At 40.9% G+C, this 19353-nt stretch overlaps 1 long non-coding RNA gene across 1 annotated transcript in view; it reads right to left on the reverse strand.

Moving 5' to 3' along the window:
• Positions 1-2956: 2956 nt before the first annotated feature.
• LOC109272193 (uncharacterized) overlaps positions 2957-19353 on the reverse strand; it is a 33062-nt gene continuing 16665 nt past the window's right edge. The window contains exons 3-4 of the long non-coding RNA XR_002082336.2: positions 3683-3871; positions 2957-3056 (exon numbers count right to left, since the gene is read on the reverse strand). This is a non-coding gene — a long non-coding RNA (uncharacterized LOC109272193). The remainder of the gene's footprint in view (positions 3057-3682; positions 3872-19353) is intronic.

Here is a 19353-nt window from a genome sequence, read left to right on the forward strand (position 1 = left end):
ATATATATATATATATATATATATATATATATATCACATCTTCTTTATCCATTCATCCTTCGATGGACATTTGGGCCCTTTCCATACTTTGGCTATTGTTGATAGTGCTGCTATAAACATGGGGGTGCATGTATCCCTTCGAAACAGCACACCTGTATGCTGTGGATAAATGCCTCGTAGTGCAATCGCTGGGTCATAGCTAGTTCTATTTTCAGTTTTTTAAGGAACCTCCATACTGTTTTCCAGAGTGGCTGCACCAGCTTGCATTCCCAGATATTCTTTATTGGATATATGATTTGCAAATATTTTCTCTTATTCCATGGGTTGCCTTTTTACTCTGTTGATAGTATCCTTGGATGCACAAAAGTTTAGAATTTTTAGATAGTCCAATTTGTTTTTTCTTTTGTTACCTGTTTTTGGTGTCATATCCATGAAATCATCGCCAAATCCTATGGCATGAAGATTTTCCCATGTGTTTTCCTCTAAGAGTTTTATACTTTTAGCTCTTCAGTTTAGGTTTTTGATACATTTTGAGTTAATTTTTGCATATGGTATAAGATAAGAGTCCAACTTCATTTTTTTGCGTGTGAAATATCCAGTTTGCCCAACACCACTTGTTGAAAAGAGCATTATCTCTTGTATTATTGTCCCTCCTTTCTTCTTAGTCTCTCTTTTGGAAAGTTCAATAGACACGGAGTTTGGCCTTCATGTTCCTTAATCTTTGTCTCCATTATCTTTGTGATATTAAGTCTGTACACTTTCTTCAGCTTTGTTTTTCAATTTATGAATTCTTCTTCTGGGTCACTTTACTATTTAATCTGTCCACTGAGGTTTTTTTAAACAAATTTATTTATTTTTGAGAGAGAGAGTGTGTGTGTGTGAGAGCAAGCAGGGGAGGGACAGAGACAGAGGGAGAAAAAGAATCCCAAGCAAACTCCATGGTATCAGCATAGAACCCGATGAGGGGCTCAAACTCACAAAGCATGACATAATGACCTGAGCTGAAATCAAGAGTTGGACGCTTAGCCCATTGAGCCACCCAGGTGCCCCTGTCCACTGAGTTTTAAACTCAGTTATTACATTTTTAGAATATCTCTTTAGTTCTTTTTCACATATGTATTGTCATTTTTAGTTTCTTATACTTTCAATTAATTCTCTTATTTTGTAAACATACTATACATACTTACTTAATATTCTGTAACCATTAATATCTATACTTAAAAACTTGGAAGGTAATTTTTCCCTTATACATTATTTCTGTGTCTCTCACTCAGGGAATTTTATGTCCTCATGTATTTTGTGATTTTTGATTGTGAGCTAACATTCTTTGGAACTTTGTGGGAGTTCTTAGAGGTCTGAGTAGAGAGAATTTGTGGTTGTTTTTGCCAGAGTACTACCAATATTGGACCTCTTTGACTAAGTTTTTGATTTTTTTTTGGAACATAAAGGAAATCTGAATTTAGGCCCCCAACTTATCTGAGGTCTCACATGTGGTTAAAAATTCACAAAAGAGACTTTGGATCCTGCACCAAGTACCATGACTGATATTATTATTTTTCACTATATTCTTTTGAGAGGTATCTGTTCATCTCTTTGAACTATTCACTGAGTGTGTAATCCTTTGTAACTTCTGGATAAATGGTTGGGTCTCTAATCTTACCCCTGAACTCACTTGGACTCCAGACTTATGGTGCTGCCTCCAAGTGGCCACTAAAACAAATGCTTTAGATAGTAATCTAGACATTGCTGTGTCTCAGCAAATGCTCTAGAATAGCCCCTTGCTTTAACATTAACCCTCTTCTTTGGGGTTGTGCTGTGGTTTCACCTTTGACCTTTGAATATCTTTATTTTCTTGTGAAACAGAAGGCTTGTTAAATTTTACCTGTTGGTTTACAGCAGAAAGGGTTTTCAGATGTGAAACCCTCTGTAACACTATGTATTTCCATGGGCTTCCATAGTGCTAAATTCTGTGATGTTTCTAACTTGATCTTTGATGGATGTTTTAGGTGTATTATGTTAATTCTCACAGCAATTCTATGAGATAGTGTTACCATGATCATTATTACCATTTTACATATATATATATATATGTACATATGTATATGTATATATGTATACATATATATACATATATATTTATTTATTTAAAAGTAGGCTTTACACCCAGCACAGAGCCCAACATGGGGCCTGAACTCACCACCCTGAGATCAAGACCTGAGCTGAGATCAAGAGTCAATATTTAACCGACTGAGCCACCCAGGCACCCCTCATTATTCCCATTTTAGAGATGAAGAAACTGAGGCATAGAAAAGTTAAGCATTATGCCCAAGGTCACAAAGTCAATACATAGATATTTTGATCTGGGATTCTGCCTTCAGTGCACATGCACTTACCACTGCGGTCAATCACACTCAATTTCTGCTTTGTGCCCAGCTTCCTGCTCACAGTCAGAATGAGGAGGCAATGCATGCCCATGTAGAACCTCTAGAAAACAGTATTAGAAAATAATATATACTCAAATTCTATGTTATGTGTACAGATTCTTAAGTACTATAGATGTTCACAGAAAGGATGATCAATGGGGATGTTTCCCACTGGTTTTGGACTTGAAACAGGTCTTGAGAAATGGATTTGAGTAGACTAAGTAGGAGGAAAGGGAATGGGGAAGAAATTCCAAAGTGGAGGAAATATGAACCCCGCGTCAGAAGTAGAAACGAGCAGGGCGCCTGGGTGGCTCAGTGGGTTAGGTGACTTCGGCTCAGGTCGTGATCTTGTAGTTCTTGAGTTCAAGTCCTGTGTTGGGCTCTGGGCTGACCACTCAGAGCCTGGAGCCTGGAGCCTGGAGCCTGCTTCAGATTCTGTGTCCCCCTCTCTCTCCACCCTACCCCTGCTTGTGCTCTGTCTCTCTCTGTCGTTCAGAAATGAATAAACATTAAAAAAAAAGAAGAAGAAGAAGTAGAAATGAGCATGGTAATACGTGTTTGAAATTCCTGGCCTATGAAGTAGGTCTTCTTCAGGAAGAGATGGACAATTTAGTTGGAGAGGTATGGAGGAGCCTAAAAGCCAGAAAAAGAAAAAGAACTGTAGAGGTACTAAGTAGAAATTGAGTTTAAGGAAGTATGCCTTGTAACGGCACACTGGATGGAAGTTCTCAAAAGCTGTGAAGAGTTTGACATTTTACCCTACCCACAATGAAAAAAGTTAGCCCCTTGCAAAGATGCTGGCAGAAGACACCAGACTCCTGAGCAGAGACAAATGACTTTCTTAGCCATGGCACAGAGAGCAGCATGAGTTTCAGTTGTACATCCATTCTCTTTGCTCCTCAGGTCCCATAGAGGTGATGCAGAGTGAATGCTATATACGCCATGACTGAGGAACCCCAAGCCTGAGGAACTCAAATCTTTTACAGTGGTCTTCAAGAACCCTTGCCTGACTTTTGTCTGGGGGCAGGGGGGCAGATATTATCTTTATTATGCTAGACGATAAACAAACCCATTCTCTGCTCTAGAGGGAGACAGTCGGAAAATCAAGCCATCTGTACCTCTTGAGGCTTGCAAGAAAGGAAGCAACATGAGAAACCCATGAAAAATTGGTTCCTAGCAGAAATCATCTGAAAAATAACAATCTGGGTACAAAGGGTTTGGGATATTTCGTGTAAGTTCTATGAGATCAGGACTCTTACCTGTTGCTATTAATGTTGATCCCTCCCGCCCACCAAAGTCACATGTTGAAGCTCTAATCTCCAATGTGTGATCAGAAGATCTGATCAGAAAACGATGATCTCTCTCTGCCACGTGAGGATACAGAAGGAGGCCATGTGCAAACCAAAAAGACCGTCTTCAACAGACGCTGAATCTGCTGGCACCCTGATCTTGGGCTTGCCAGCCTCCAGAACTGTGAGAAATAAATGTTTGGAATTTAAGCCCCTCAGTCTATGGTAATTTGTTAAAGCAGTCCGCGTTGACTGACTGTTGTCAGTCTTGTTCACTGTACAAGTCCTACAGATAAATATATAATAGGACTTCAATATTTACTGTCTAATAAATGTTTAGTGTCTAATAGTTTTTTAGTGTTTATTATATGCCAGTTTATTATATGTTTATTATATGCCAATACTTATCACTGGACAAGTGTTAACTCATTTAATCCTCATAACAACAGGTAGTTTTATCATCCCATTTTACAGATGGGGTATACACATAATACACGTAGATACACACATGTAGAACTAGTAAACAAATTCAGCAACCTTGAGGGCTATGAGATCAATATATAAAAATCAGTTGTATTTCTATACGCTAACAATGAGCAATCCAAAAATGAAATGAAAAAAAAACAATTCCAAGGGTGTGTGAGAGGCTTAGTTAAGTGTCCGACTTTGACTCAGGTCATGATCTCACAGTCGGTGAGTTTGGGCCCCGCGTCGGGCTCTGTGCTGACAGCTCGGAGCCTGGAGCCAGCTTCGGATTCTGTGTCTCCCTTTCTCTCTGTTCCTCCCCCACTCACACTCTGTCTGTCTCTCAAAAATAAATAAAGATGAAAAACCATTGAAAAAACAATTCCATGTACAATGCCATCAAAAATATTAAAATACTTAGGGATGGATTATTGTTAAGATGGCATTACTTCACTTCAAACCTACTAGTATGGCTAGTTCCAAAAAGAAAGCCAAAACCAAGCAGAACAACAGAAGGTAACAAGTGTTGGTGAGGACAGGGAGAAGTCGAAACTCTTGTGCGCTGTTGGTGGGAATGCAAAATGGTGCAGCAGCTATGGAAAACTGTATAGTGGTTCTTCAAAAATTCAAAACGGAATTACCCTATGATCCAGTAATTTCACTTCTGGATATAAACCCCCCAAGAACTGAAAGTAGGAACTCAAACAAATATTTGTACACCCATGGTCATGGCAGTATTATTTACAATAACCTAAAGGCGGAAGCAACTCAAGCATCCATCGACAGATGGATAAAAAAGGTGTGGTACATACATGTAATGGAATATTTTTCAGTCTTAAAAAGGAAGGAAATTCTGACACAAGTTACAACATGGATGAAATTTTAGGACATTGTGCTGAGTGAAATAAACCAGTCATAGAAGGAAAAAGGCTCTATGATTCCACTTATATGAGGTACCTAGAGTAGTCAAATTCATGGATGCAGAAAGTACAATGGTGATTGCTAGAGGAGAGAAAAGTTATTGTTCAGTGGTTGTGAATTTCAGTTTTTAGAAGATGAAAAGAATTCTGAAAATGGATAGTGATGTACAAAAATGTGAATAACCAAGTGTGGTCTCGCCATCAGTGGAATATTATGCAGCCATGAAAAAGGAAGTGTGAATACATGCTATAACATGGATGAACCTTGAAAACATAATACTAAGTGAAAGAATTCAGACATGAAAGATCACGTATTCTATTATTCCATTTAAAGAAATGTCCAGAATAGTCAACTCTATAGAGACAGAATAAAGATTAATAGTTAAATAGTTAATAATAGTTAACTAGTTAATAATAGGTAATAATAAAGTTGCAAGGGAATGGGGGAAGGAGGGAATTGAGAAGTACATGATTTCTTTTTAGGGAGTTGGAAATGTTCAGGAATGAGATAGTGGTGATGGTGTACAACATGGTGAATATACAGAAAGTTACTACATTATTTACTTTAAAATTGGTAAAATGCTAGATTTTATGTTATGTGGATTTGAGCTCCATTTTTATTTTTATTTTTTTATTTTTTTTTTAACATTTATTTATTTTTGAGACAGAGAGAGACAGAGCATGAACAGGGGAGGAGCAGAGAGAGAGGGAGACACAGAATCTGAAACAGGCTCCAGGCTCTGAGCTGTCAGCACAGAGCCCGACGCGGGGCTCGAACTCACAGACCGTGAGATCATGACCTGAGCCGAAGTCGGATGCTTAACCGACCAAGCCACCCAGGCGCCCCTATTTTTATTTTTATTTTTTTAAAAATTTATGTTTATTTTTGAGAGAGAGAGAGGGACAGAACGTGAGTGGGGGAGGGGCAGGGAGAGACGGAGACACAGAATCCAAAGCAGGCTTCAGGCTCTGAGCTGTCAGCACAGAGACCAATGCGGGGCCCGAACCCACGAACCGTGAGATCATGACCTGAGCCGAAGTGGGATGCTTCACCAATTGAGCCACCCAGGTGCCCTTGAGCTCCGTTTTTAAAACGGAATGAATCAAAAATGAATGAATTCCCTTCAGGTTTCACATCTGGGTAACTAAGAGAATAATTTCATTGACAAAGATAAGTTAGGAACGGGACCCTGATATTTGAGGAAAAATGGCAAATTTGCCTTTTTAATTTTTTTTTGGCTAAATAGTCAATGTTATCAAAATGCGGCAAATTATCTGCAGGAAAACAAATACAAAATGTATAATTTTCAAATTTATTAAAAAAATAATTTATTGTCAAGTTAGCTAACATACAGTATATACAGTGTGCTCTTGGCTTTGGGACTAGATTCCTATGATTCATTACTTACATACAACACCCAGTAATCATCCCAACAAGTGCCCTCCTTAATACCTATCTCCCATTTTTCCCACCCTCTACCCCCACCCCAACCATCAACCCTCAGTTTATTCTCTGTATTTAAGAGTCTCTTACGGTTTGCCTCCCTCTCTGTAACTTATTTTTCCTTCCTTTCCCCTATGGTCTCCTGTTAAGTTTCTCAAATTCCACATTTGAGTGAAAACATATGATATCTGTCTTTCTCTGACTTGTTTCACTTAGCATAATACCCTCCAGTTCCATCCATGTTGTTGCAAATGGCAAGATTTCATTCTTTCTCATTGCCAAGTAGTATTCCATTGTATATACAAACCACACCTTTATCCATTCATCAGTTGATGGATATTTGGGCTGCTATAAACATTGGGGTACATGTGCCCCTACGAATCAGCCCTCCTATATCCTTTGGATAAATTCCTAGTAGCGCTATTTCTGGATCATAGGGTAGTTCTATTTTTAATATTTTCAGGAACCGCCACAGTGTTTTCCAGAGTGGCTGCACCAACTTGCATTCCCACCAGCAGTGTAAGAGAGTTTCCCTTTCTCCACATCCTTTCCATCATCTATTTGTTCTTGTTCTGTTAATTTTAGCCACTCTGACCGGTGTGAGGCGGTATCTCAATGTGGTTTTGATTTGTATTTCCCTGATCGTGAGTGATGTTGAGCACTTTTCATGTGTGCATTAGCCATCTGGATGTCTTCTTTGGAAAAGTGTCTATTCATGTCTTCTGCCCATGTCTTCACTGGATTTTTTTTTTTCAGCTGTTGAGTTTGGTAAGTTCTTTATAGATTTTGGATACTAACTCTTTATCTGATATATAAATATATAAAAAGTGTTTATATATTTGTAAATATCTTCTCCCATTCCATTGGTTGCCTTTTAGTTTTGTTGATTGTTTCCTTTCCTGTGCATAAGCTTTTTATCTTGATGAGCTCCCAATTGTTCATTTTTGCTTTTATTCTCCTTGCCTTTGGAGACGTGTCAAGTAAGAAGTTGCTGCAGCTGAGATCAAAGAGGTTGTTGCCTTTAACATGCTGACTTCAAATTGAAGGCTCCACATGTGGTTGGATATTATGACCTTTGACAGATGTCTAAGGGTTCAGGGCTGGAAATAAGATTTGGGAACCTTCAGCATAGAATATGGTAAAGACTGGGAGAAGGAAGTACTCCCCAAGAAAACAGTCCCTTCTTTGTAGACCATAGTCTATTCTGTCTAAGAAGGCCCAATGCTTTAAAATAAACAAACCCTGGGGCACTTAGGTGGCTCAGTGGGTTGCGCGTCTGACTTCCTCAGGTCATGATCTCACAGCTTGTGAGTTCGATCCCCGCGTCGGGGTCTGCACTGACAGATCTGATCCTGGAGACTGCTTCGGATTCTGTGTCTCCCTCTCTCTCTGCCCCTCCCCTGTTCATGCTCTCTCTCTCTCTCTCTCTCTCAAAAATAAATAAACATAAATAAATAAATAAATAAGTAAATAAATAAAATAAACAAATCCTATCACCTTCTGAAATGGCCCACTCTGGGTTGGCAGGATGAATGGTAATGTGAGAAAAGGCGTAATTCTATTTTTATTTGAAGCTTTCCAATCTGCACTAGGACCTCTTCCCCACTCCTTCTCAAGGCTGGGCCTGGTCTTTCAACGAGGAAAATCCACTTTTCTTTTCCTCAGAGCACTGAGACACCAAGAAATGACCGTGTTTACATTTCGATGAGCCCTTTCCAGCGGGAGTTTTTTTTTTTTTTTAATGTTTATTTATTTTTGAGACAGAGAGAGACAGAGCATGAACGGGGGAGGGGCAGAGAGAGAGGGAGACACAGAATCGGAAGCAGGCTCCAGGCTCTGAGCCATCAGCCCAGAGCCCAACGCAGGGCTCGAACTCACGGACCGCGAGATGGTGACCTGAGCTGAGGTCGGATGCTTAACCGACTGAGCCACCCAGGCGCCCCTCCAGTGGGAGCTTTAAGTAGAAGAGTGATTTTATCTAATTATGTTTCTCAGAGATCCCACTGGTTATTGTGTAGAGAATAGATGGGAGAAGGAATTCAGTTTGAGAGCAGTGTAGTTTTTTTTCCCTTTTGGCAGTGAATCTCCTTGGAAATATTCTTCAGTTTTTCTTCAAAATCAAATTCTTCTCTGATTTTAAAGTTAAAAATGTATGTATACCTGAGTTCACATAGAACTTTATTTAGTTTTTTTTTCCTCTCTCTTTCTTTCTTTCCAAATTTTAGATAAATTAAATAAATTTCTTTCTATTTATTTTTGAGATAAAGAGGGAGTGCACGTTGGGGAGGGGCAGAGAGGGAAACAGAGGATTCAAGGCACAGAGTCCAACTCGGGGCTTGAACCCATGATCATGAGATCATGACCTGAGCTGAAGTCCGATGCTTAACCAACTGAGCCACCCAGGCGCCTTTCTCTCTCTCTCTCTCTCTCTCTCTCTCTCTCTTTCTCCCTTCCTCCCTTTCTTCCTTTCTTTCCTCCCTCATCCCCCCTCCCTCCCTCCCTTCCTTCCTTCTTTATTTCTTTTATTCATCAGTAAACACACACATACACACACACGCATTAAAAACTACATTTAACAGTTAGGTTACCAAGGAACTCATACCTCTGCTGTGGGTGTGTTTAGCAGAATTTCTTTGGAAAATTTCTAGATATTATAACCCAGTGGGGGAACCTACCAACGGACTTTTGATTTCATTTTCCCATTGCATTCCAAATGACGGTTTTTATGTTTTCTTTGATAAGGAGAAAACTGAGTTTGTGAAGGGCTAGACACACAGCTACGTAGTTACTCACCTGGCATTTCAGAGGGCTGGTTGCAATTCTCCAAGGGCAAATCCCAGAAATAAACAGAAATCTGCAGGTAATACTTTGGTAAGATATTGTGGCAGTCAATACTGTTCTATCTATGCAGGTCTGGTTAGCTCACCTGTAGGAGTATTTCAGAGAATTTCTCTAGAGAACCAGGAGTTTTAAAGGATGCTCTCAGAGCTGCTTTAAAAACCAGAAAATTTTTAATGTATTCTTTCATTTTCCATGGTTCCTGAAAGAAATACACATTGTAAATTTCAAATCTAAGAACTGGTCCGGTTGAGGACAAAGGTGTCTGGCGTCGTAAGTTTGTGCATGAGAGACGCGCTCCCTGTACAAGTCACAGACGAAGGCATTTGTATGGCTGTGTTGCGTGATGTCTGCACTGCTTTAAATCAGATTTTCCCACCCTCGGATGATGGTTCCAAAACTCCGCTTCTCTCTTCAAACTTGCTACACAACCCTCGACTTCCTCTCCCAATGGTGCCTGGTATTTCATCAAAGGAATGGAGACCACCAGGTGGTTTCCTGCAGGTTCTGCCTCTTATTCAGCACTGTCCTTCTCCCCACGAGGAAGGGAGGCACACAGCCTCTTCTCCTTTATCTAACCTCTGTGCAGCGTCCCCAAGTTTAAGGGCTAGGTAAAGAAGGGAATGTGAGTGGTAACATAAACCTCTTCCACTAAAATTCACATCTTGCTTTTCTACTCCAACCATTTCTTCTGAAAGCAGTAGCCACTTTCCTGTCTCTCTGAACATTAACTCGCTGAATTTCCCAACCTCTACCAGACTCAGTTTTAGTGCAGTCCCTTACAGCTTCTTGAGATTCTCCTTTTTCTTGGCTTCTTTTGAGCTCCTCTCTTCTTGGCGTCTTAGGTTCTCAGGACCTTTCATGCGTCCCTTTCCTCCTGCCCATCCACTGGAGGCTGGGTTCCTCGGGGGTTCTGCCTTAGCTCATTGCTTTTCTCTCTGTGTCCCCCTCCCGGTTATCTCATTTATTCATGTGACTCTGACCATCTCGTCCGTGTGGATGTCTGCTAAGCATCTCCACTTGGAGATTCCATAGGCACCTCAAACCCAAATTGCCTCCTCCTCTTTCATTTTGCCTGCAAATTATCTGCTAATTTCAATTCTCCTGTCACTGTACCAGTCAGGATTCTGTTGGGGGTGCTCATAGACGATTTCAGATCCCCTATATGGACCTTGAGCTAAGAATAAGAATGGAAAGCTCCGAGCTCATATTTCCTTCTCTAAGTTCTCCAACGTACTTAGAAGCAACCAATCACTCCCAGCATAGTCAGCGTTGTCACTAAAATATCTTATGGCAGCAAACACTTGTTCACTCAAACCTTTACCTTTTATGGCAGAGGTTGGCCAACTAAGCCTCCTGGACCAAATCTGGCTTGCTGTCTGTTTTTGTAAATAAAGTTTGATCAGAACACAGCCACACCCATTCATATACTTACTGTCTGATGGCTGCTTTTGAGCTACAGCCAGAGTTGAGTAGCTGTGGCTCGCAAAGCCTAAAGTATTTACTATCTGTCCCTTTTCAGAAAAAGTTGGCCAACCCTTTTTCTATAGTCATTTGATTAAAGGTGGCACTGTACAATTTGTGTATCTGTTTTGCCACCGCACGCTACATGGTACCAGTGTCCTCTTTACCACTGGAAACAGGGCAATCATGAACATATTTAAATCAAACAAAATCAGAGAATGAATTCCAGATACCCCAAAACCTATTCGGAGACCCCTAGACCCCTGTGATCGTGTCCAGCACCAAATCGTCTAATGTTGGAGTTCAATCAGAGAAGCAAAACCACTCGAAATTTGACCTCTCACCATTGTGAGATGCGGTTAAATGGTCTCTGGGAGATAGTTCTCTGTGTCAAGTTTGCAGGGTGGGAAGTCAGGAGAAGAAGGAGGATGTAAAGTGGGGAAGAAGAGCAGGGACGGGCTGGAGCCCAGAACCTCCAGCTGAAGGCCCGTGAAGACGGACTGGAACTGTATCACTTTCTCATCACCTCTAGCTTCTATGGGAGGAGCTGGCATACTTTGCTGTGGAGCTAAATACTCCCCTGGCTCAGGAGTCAGAAAAGCGGGAGGAAGATGCTGGAGGAGGCAGAGCAGTTGCAGGACCGGCTCTGGCCCCACGCCCAGGAGCTGAGCCCACAGATAATGACAACACTCGTGAGTTCCATCAATGCCTCCTGCTTCTGTACCAATCTTACATACGTGAAACCATGGCTGCTGCTTCCCCTCTACTTCCCAAAGCTCACGTGAAATGTCTCTTTGGCCCACCCTTGCCAGAAACATACAAAGAAGAGAGTTCTGGGAAATAGTCATTGTAACCAAGCCAACAGACTACAAATCACCACAATCACCTTCCCAACTATTACATTTTTAATTGAATTATTTTAAAAATTTTTTTAACGTTTATTTATTTTTGAGACAGAGAGAGACACAGCATGAACGGGGGAGGGGCAGAGAAAGAGGGAGACACAGAATCGGAAGCAGGCTCCAGGTTCTGAGCCATCAGCCCAGAGCCCGACGTGCGGCTCGAACTCATGGACCTCGAGATCGTGACCTGAGCTGAAGTCGGATGCTTAACCGACTGAGCCACCCAGGCACCCCTTTAATTGAATTATTTTAAATTGTAATTAAATTACTTAAAATTTCTGAGTAAATTCTACTTTCTGTCTCTCCATGTACCTCTAGTGGTTACCTATTTAGCCCACCCCCCCCCCCACAACCCCTCCAGCAACCCTCTGTTTGTTGTCTATATTTAACAGTCTGTTATGTCTTGTCCCCCTCTCTGTTTTTATATTATTTTTGCTTCTCTTCCCTTATTTTCATCTGTTTTGTATCTTAAAGTCCTCATATGAGTGAAGTCATATGATTTTTGTCTTTCTGTGACTAATTTCACTTAGCATAATATCCTCCAGTTTCATCCACGTAGTTGCAAATGGCAAGATTTCGTTCTTTTTGATTGCCGAGTAATACTCCATTGTATATATACACACCACATCTTCTTTATCCATTCATCCATCGATGGACATTTGGGCTCTTTCCATACTTGGCTATTGTTGATAGCACTGCTATAAACATGGGGGTGCATGTGCCCCTTAGAAACAGCACAACTGTATCCCTTGGATAAATACCCAGTAGCACAATTGCTGGGTCACAGGGTAGTTCTATTTTTATTATTTTTTTATTAAAAAAAAATTTTTGACGTTTATTTATTATTGAGAGACAGAGCACAAGCAGGGGAGGTGCAGAGAGAGAGGGAGACACAGAATCCGAAGCAGGCTCAAGGCTCTGAGCTGTCAGCACAGAGGCCAACGTGGGGCTCGACCTCACAAACTGCAAGATCATGACCTGAGCCGAAGTCAGACACTTAACCGACTGAGCCACCCAGGTCCCCCGGTAGTTCTATTTGTAACTTTTCGAGGAAACCCCATACTGTTTCCCAGAGTGGCTGCACCAGTTTGCACTTAAAGTTCTATTTTTTTTTTAGTTTATTTATTTATTTTGAGAGAGAAAGCATGAGTGGGGGAGGGGGAGAGGGAGAGGAAGAGAGAGGGAGAATCCCAAGCAAGCTCCCGCTGTTAGCACAGAGCCCGACGCGGGGCTCAAACTCACGAACAGCGAGATCATGACCTGAGCTGAAGTCCGGCACTTAACTGACTGAGCTACCTAGGTGCCTCTCACTGAACTTCTAAACTTCTAAAGCTAGGTATCTGAATTCATTTCTCTTCATCCTCACCATTCGTCACTCACCAAATCTTGCTCATTTTAGGTCGTAAATGTATTTCTAATATGTATGTTCTTCAGCGGTGAACTAGCATTTCCCTAGTCCAGACTTTCCTTATCTTCTGGCTTTCTGCTGTCACTGTCTAACCAATCTGCCTGCCTTTCATTTAGTCCTGCTGAAATCCATCCTTCTTTCTCTGCTGCCTCAAGCACAAATTGAATCACATCCTATATTCTCCCATTTACTACTCCAGAGTGTTACAATTGGTAGGAACAGGGGGATGTTGTGTATCGTTATGAGTAACTTTCTAGCTTTTCTGTGTTCGTAGGTGGGTTTTTTTGGTGGTAAAATTGAAATAACATAAAACGTAGCATTTTTTATGCCACGTAACATTGAACCATTTTTAAGCCTACAGGTCAGTAGCATGGAGTATACTTACATTGTCATGAAACTGTTATCACCATCCATCTCCAGAATTTTTTTTACCTTTCCACATTGAAAGTCTGTACCTGTAAAATACTAACACTTCCTCCTTCCTTCCCCCAGCTCCCGGCAGCCTTCATTCTAGTTTCTATCAATGAATTTGACTATTGACTCTTCTCCTCGTACTTCATGTAAGTGCAATCATACACTCTTTGTTTTTTTTATGACTGGCTTACTTCACTCAGCATAATACCCTCAAGCTTCATCCACGGTGTCGTGCATGTCAACATTCCCTTCCTTTCAGGGACCAAATAATATTCTGTTGTGTGCACACACCACATTTTGCTTATTCATTTTTCTGTCAGTGGACATTTGTATTGTTTCCATCATTTGGCTACTGTGGGTAGTGCCGCCGTGAACATGGGTGTATGAACGTTTCTGAGTTTCTGATTTCAGTTCTTTGGGGTTATACCCAAAAGTGGCATTTCTGGATTTTAGAGTAATTCTATTTTTAATTTTTCGAGGAACTGCCATGCTGTTTCCCACATTTCCACCAGCAGCGGACTTCCTAACTTCTCCACACCCTCACTACCCTTGTTCTTTTCTGGTTTCTTCATTTGTCTGCCTTTTTCTGTTGGTTTTAATAATAGCCATCCAAAGGGATGTGAACTGGTATCTAATTGTGGTTTTGATTTGCATTTCTCTCATGGTTAGTGACATTGAGCTTCTTTTCATGTGCTTATTGGCCATCTATTTATCTTCTTTGGAGAAATGACTATTCAACTCAGTTTGCCCATTTTTAATCTGGTTGTTTTTGTTGTTGTTGGGATGTAGGAGACTATATATAGGTATATGTGTGTGTGTGTATATATATATGTACGTATGAACATATATGTATATACATAATTTATTAACCTCTTATCAGATATGTGATTTGCAATGGTCTTCTCCAGTTCCATGGTTGCCTTTTTACCCTATTGGTAGTGTCTTCTGATGCACAAAAGTTGAAAATTTTTTTAAAGTTTTAAATTTTGATATACTCCAATTTACCTATTTTTTTCTCTTGTTGCCTTCACTTTTGATATCGTATTCAAGAAACCACTGCCACATCCAATGTCATGAAGCTCTTCCTTGTGTTTTCTTCTAAGAGTTTTATAGTTTTAGCTTTTATGTTTAGCTCTTTGATCCATTTTGAGTTCATTTTATGTATAGTATAAGGTAGGGATAACTTTATTCCTTTATATGTGAATATCCAGTTTTCCCAACACCGTTTGTTGAAAAGACTGTCCTTTCCTCATTGGATGGTCTTCAAACCTTTTTTAAAAATCATTTGACCAGGGGCACCTGGGTGGCTCATTCGCTTAAGTGACTGACTCTTGATTTCGGCTCAGTTCATGATCTCACACTTTGCGAGATGAAGACTGTTACGGGGTTCCTGTGTGGAGTCTGCTTGTGATTTCCTCTCTCCCTCTCTCTCTGCCCCTCCCTTGCTCTCTCTCTCTCTCTCTCTCTCACAATAAATAAACATTTAAAAAGTCATTTGACCATATATGTGGTTTATTTCTGGACAGTCTATTCTATCCTATCTATCTATATATTTGCTTTATGTCAGTACCACATTGTTTCTATTACTGTAACTGTGTAATAGCTTTTGAAATCAGGAAATGTGATGCCTCCAGCATTTTTTTTCTCTTTTTTTTTTATTTTCAACATTGTTTTGGCTATTTGGGATTGTCGTTCCTAGGGTTTTTTTTTTTAAATAAAATGAATATTAATTTCATTATAATAAAACATGAAAAGACAAATTTAATAAAATATCATCTACCCAAACAACTCCCTACATAAACAAAGCAAAACTCGTCAATGGTTCCTCACTTTGTGCTGAATAAAGTCCAAACTCCTTAGCAGGCCATTCAAGGTTCTCCACATCCTATTTTCTATAGATTTATCCTCCCTTGTCTCACCCTGTCCCCACCTTCCACCTTGTACTTCTTTAATAATTTCTGAACTAATGTCTAATTGCTTGTGCTTCTTATCACAGCCCATCTCCATGTACCTTTGCTTATACTGTTCCATCTGCCAAGAACATCCTTCCTACTTTTTGGAAGTGAGTCCCCGTTATTCTTCCTGGAGGAATTAGGTTATATGCTATCTTCTTCAAGAAGCTTTTCCCAAACCCCCATGTTGGGCTATGACCCTCTCTTCTAAGTTCTGATGGTCCCCAGTCTGTGTTGTTTGGTTAAGACATTTTATCATACAGCACTTGTTTCTAAGCTTTTTAGGATCAGTGGCTAAACACAATTTTTAACACCTAGATTACATTTGTTAAAATTAACAGAACCAAAAGGAATTATGGCGAATGTCTGTCACTAAGGGCAGGATATCACTGCCATTGGCAAAGGGAGACCCAAGTGGGACAGATTTTCTCACATTCGTCCTGAGGATCAGGCTCATTGGGGTGTAGAATATATGAAATTTTGTGGAGGAATAGAAGTGTCAGATTACTTTCATATCATAGATTGGGAAACTTCTGTTGCCAAATCACTATGCAGGGCATCTATTTGAAAAAGCATATAAAGTTCACGTCATTCCAAAGGCTACTAGGCAAAAATCCAATTCCTCTGTGGTGTAGTTGTCCTTTCCTGGCGGAATGCCAGAGGTCCTGGGAACCTTTTTATTCTTCAGTGCATTTAGATGGAAACATGTTTTCCTCAACCTTACTTCTTTAATTCTTTTTTTTTAAATTTTTTTAAGGTTTTATTTATTTTTGAGACAGAGAGAGACAGAGCATGAACGGGGAGGGGCAGAGAGAGAGGGAGACACAGAATCGGAAGCAGGCTCCAGGCTCTGAGCCATCAGCCCAGAGCCCGATGCGGGGCTCGAACTCACGGACTGCGAGATCGTGACCTGAGCTGAAGTCGGACGCTTAACCGACTGAGACACCCAGGCGCCCCTTTTACTTCTTTAATTCTTGACAATGTTTCTCCAAATGCATTCCAATGATTGCAGAAATTGCAATTATTTTGTAAACAATATGGTTCTAAACCCAAAGGAGATTCTGTGTGCTTGGTTTCTGGGACTTCAAAGAACAAATGCATTTACGGCAAAATACGTAGTAGTTGGTGCCCACTACGCAGGGCCAGATGCTGAGAGCAGGCCGATTCAGCAGCCACAACAAGAGACACACACTCATCAGGAACTTCCTGCTCTTGCCTTACTCAGAACCATTAGTCATACACAGACATGGTGTGTCCAAGCAATGAACTTGTTAATGGAAAGACCACAATATGTGTAGACATGTGAAGGGTGTGGGTGATGAACTTCCCAATTCCAGTCTTTCTACTGTATTTGGTTGAGAGCAAGGAGTTGCTGGGGCAGCATGTAGTTTTCTGCACAGTATCTTGTCCATAATACGTACTTGATAAATGTTTGATACAACACCTAATTCCAGAAGAACAAATTGTGTTTTTCGGTGAGCTTTCTGTAGTTTTCTGCATATCACAGGAAGGGTATTTTTAATGGCTGGTATCATCTGTGACATCATCCTGATGTGCTCAGTTTTGTAATGCAACCATTCTTTTAAAATTGTGTAAATGCCGTATGAGCTTACAAACATCAAAGAAGTGATCTTTAATTTTAAACGCTTAGGTATTTAAGGAGAGGACGAATAAGAGGCCCCATTGTTGTAGTAAGGGCGTGGAGCTAGGGGAATCCCCTTGAATAGTGAATAGTAATTAAAATGGTCCAGCAAAAAAAGATCACATCTATTTTGGGGCACCTGGCTGGCTCAGTGGTAGAGTATGAGACTCTTGATCTTGGGGTCATGAGCTCGAGCCTCACCTTGGGCGTAGAGTTAAAAAAAAAAGTCACATCTGTTTTAATCTTGGTTCCCATGGACCCTATGTGTCTAATGTTGCTAATTATATTGTTTTAATTTTCCTTAAAGTTTCTTCATTCCAGATTAGGTATGTCTCGCTTAGTTTCGGTAAACTAGGATTGTTTCCCTTAGAAACATAATATTTTTATTCCTCAGCATTTACAAATGAGTTCAAACTACCTTCTTTCTAATTCTTTAAAAATCATGTGTCAGGAGCGCCTGGGTGGCTGTCGGTTGAGAGTCCGACTTCAGCTCAAGTGATGATCTCACAGTCCATGAGTTCAAGCCCCGCGTTGGGCTCTGTGCTGACAGCTCGGAGCCTGGAGCCTGCTTCAGATTCTGTGTCTCCCCTTTCTCTCTGCCCCTCCCCTGCTCATGCACTGTCTCTCTCTGTCTCAAAAATAAATAAAAACATTTTTAAAAAATCACGTGTCAGAAAGGGAAGATTCCTCTTAAAGGAGAACTCTCTGGCATCCGAGGACAGCTTATGCCAAGGACAATTTTCAAAGTACTGTTTAGACTTTAAGCCTCTTTGGTCTCAGTTACCCAAATAGGGAAGTTTCCCCCTTTAAACAACAATGCTGCTATGAATTTGTTTTTTCTGTCATGATAGCCGTTTACATCCCTGCCTCCATGACTGGATGATGAGTGCTGATGTCAGATTACCTTCAGGTGCTCAGCAACCCTTCACTGTGCACCTGCAGGGAGCTCAGCGCTGTGCTAGGAGCTATTCATTCATTCCGCGCAGGACATTTACTGAGCACCTACCCTCTGCTGGACATCGGAATACAAAATAGAAGCGATCGTTCCTGGGTTCGAATTGCTCAGAGCCCAGGCGAGGAGAGAGCTGATGAACACAAAAGCATACAGCAATCCAAGCAGTCCTGTGCCAGAGGTAAGTGCCCAGGGTAACCCAAGAGGAAACGATTACTCTAGTGTTGAGAAAGAAGAACTCTATGATGATACTTGACCCCAGGCCCTGAAGAATGAGTGAAATTTTACCAAAGAAGACTTAGGTGAGAAGAGTGAGGAAACGAGTTTGGGTGGATAGGGTGGTTGTAGGAAAACTTGAAAACCAGGGGGAGGAATTTGGACCTGAATTAGTGGGTAATAGGAAGAAATCAACCATAGGCAGAGGAGCAGAAGGACAGCATGAGCGGTGAGCTGTTCAAGGAGCATTCCTCAGGCATGACATGCCGGAGACAAGAGAGGCTGGCTTGGAGGCACCCAAGTAGTTCTTGAAGATGCCAGTCACTTGGATGGTGATAAAGCCTAGGGCTGAGGTAGTGGCAGAAAGAATGAAGATGAAAGGAAGGTGTCCCAGTGGAAAGGGACATGGTGGGAGACAAATGAATGTCTGTTGAGAGACTGATGGAATATTTAAATGGGTAACTGACAGCACTGGATGTATAGAATAGGAGTGAACATAAAACATGGCTAGGACTCTGAGGATTTGAACCAAGGTGACAAAAAGAACAGTTTATCATTTCATTGGCAGGGATGAGGAGTCTGAGAGATGAAGTGCATTCAGAGAAAAAGAAATTAACTAGTCATTATAAATGCCTGAAGGGTAGAGCTTTGCTTCCCTCTCCTGAGCACAGCACTTAGTATACAGCAATTTATCAGCAGGGGTTAATAGGAAGTTAATAATGCAGGTAAATAGGGGAAACAAGGGCATGGCTCTCAGCCTCTCTGGGGTCCTTAAGATGGCTTGTGCTGGGGATACTTCTCAAAGTGCTGCTTGGGCCCTTAGCCTCTCTGTCCTTGGTTTCCTCATCTGAAAAATGGAGGAGTTGATTGGTGGCTAGCTAACATCCTTCCAGTGTTAATAATCAGTGACTCTGTTCTTTTGGCTGATATTGGTGTTCTTTCTGCTACAGAACAACTTAGAAAATGAGCCTCAACTTCTCAGGCTTATCCCTTCCCTCTGAAGTGAGCGAAGGAAACTGATGTA

Source organism: Panthera pardus, unplaced genomic scaffold (assembly GCF_024362965.1).
Source record: "Panthera pardus isolate Hobbes unplaced genomic scaffold, ASM2436296v1 HiC_scaffold_11, whole genome shotgun sequence".
In the NCBI taxonomy this organism is placed as follows: Eukaryota; Metazoa; Chordata; class Mammalia; order Carnivora; family Felidae; genus Panthera; species Panthera pardus.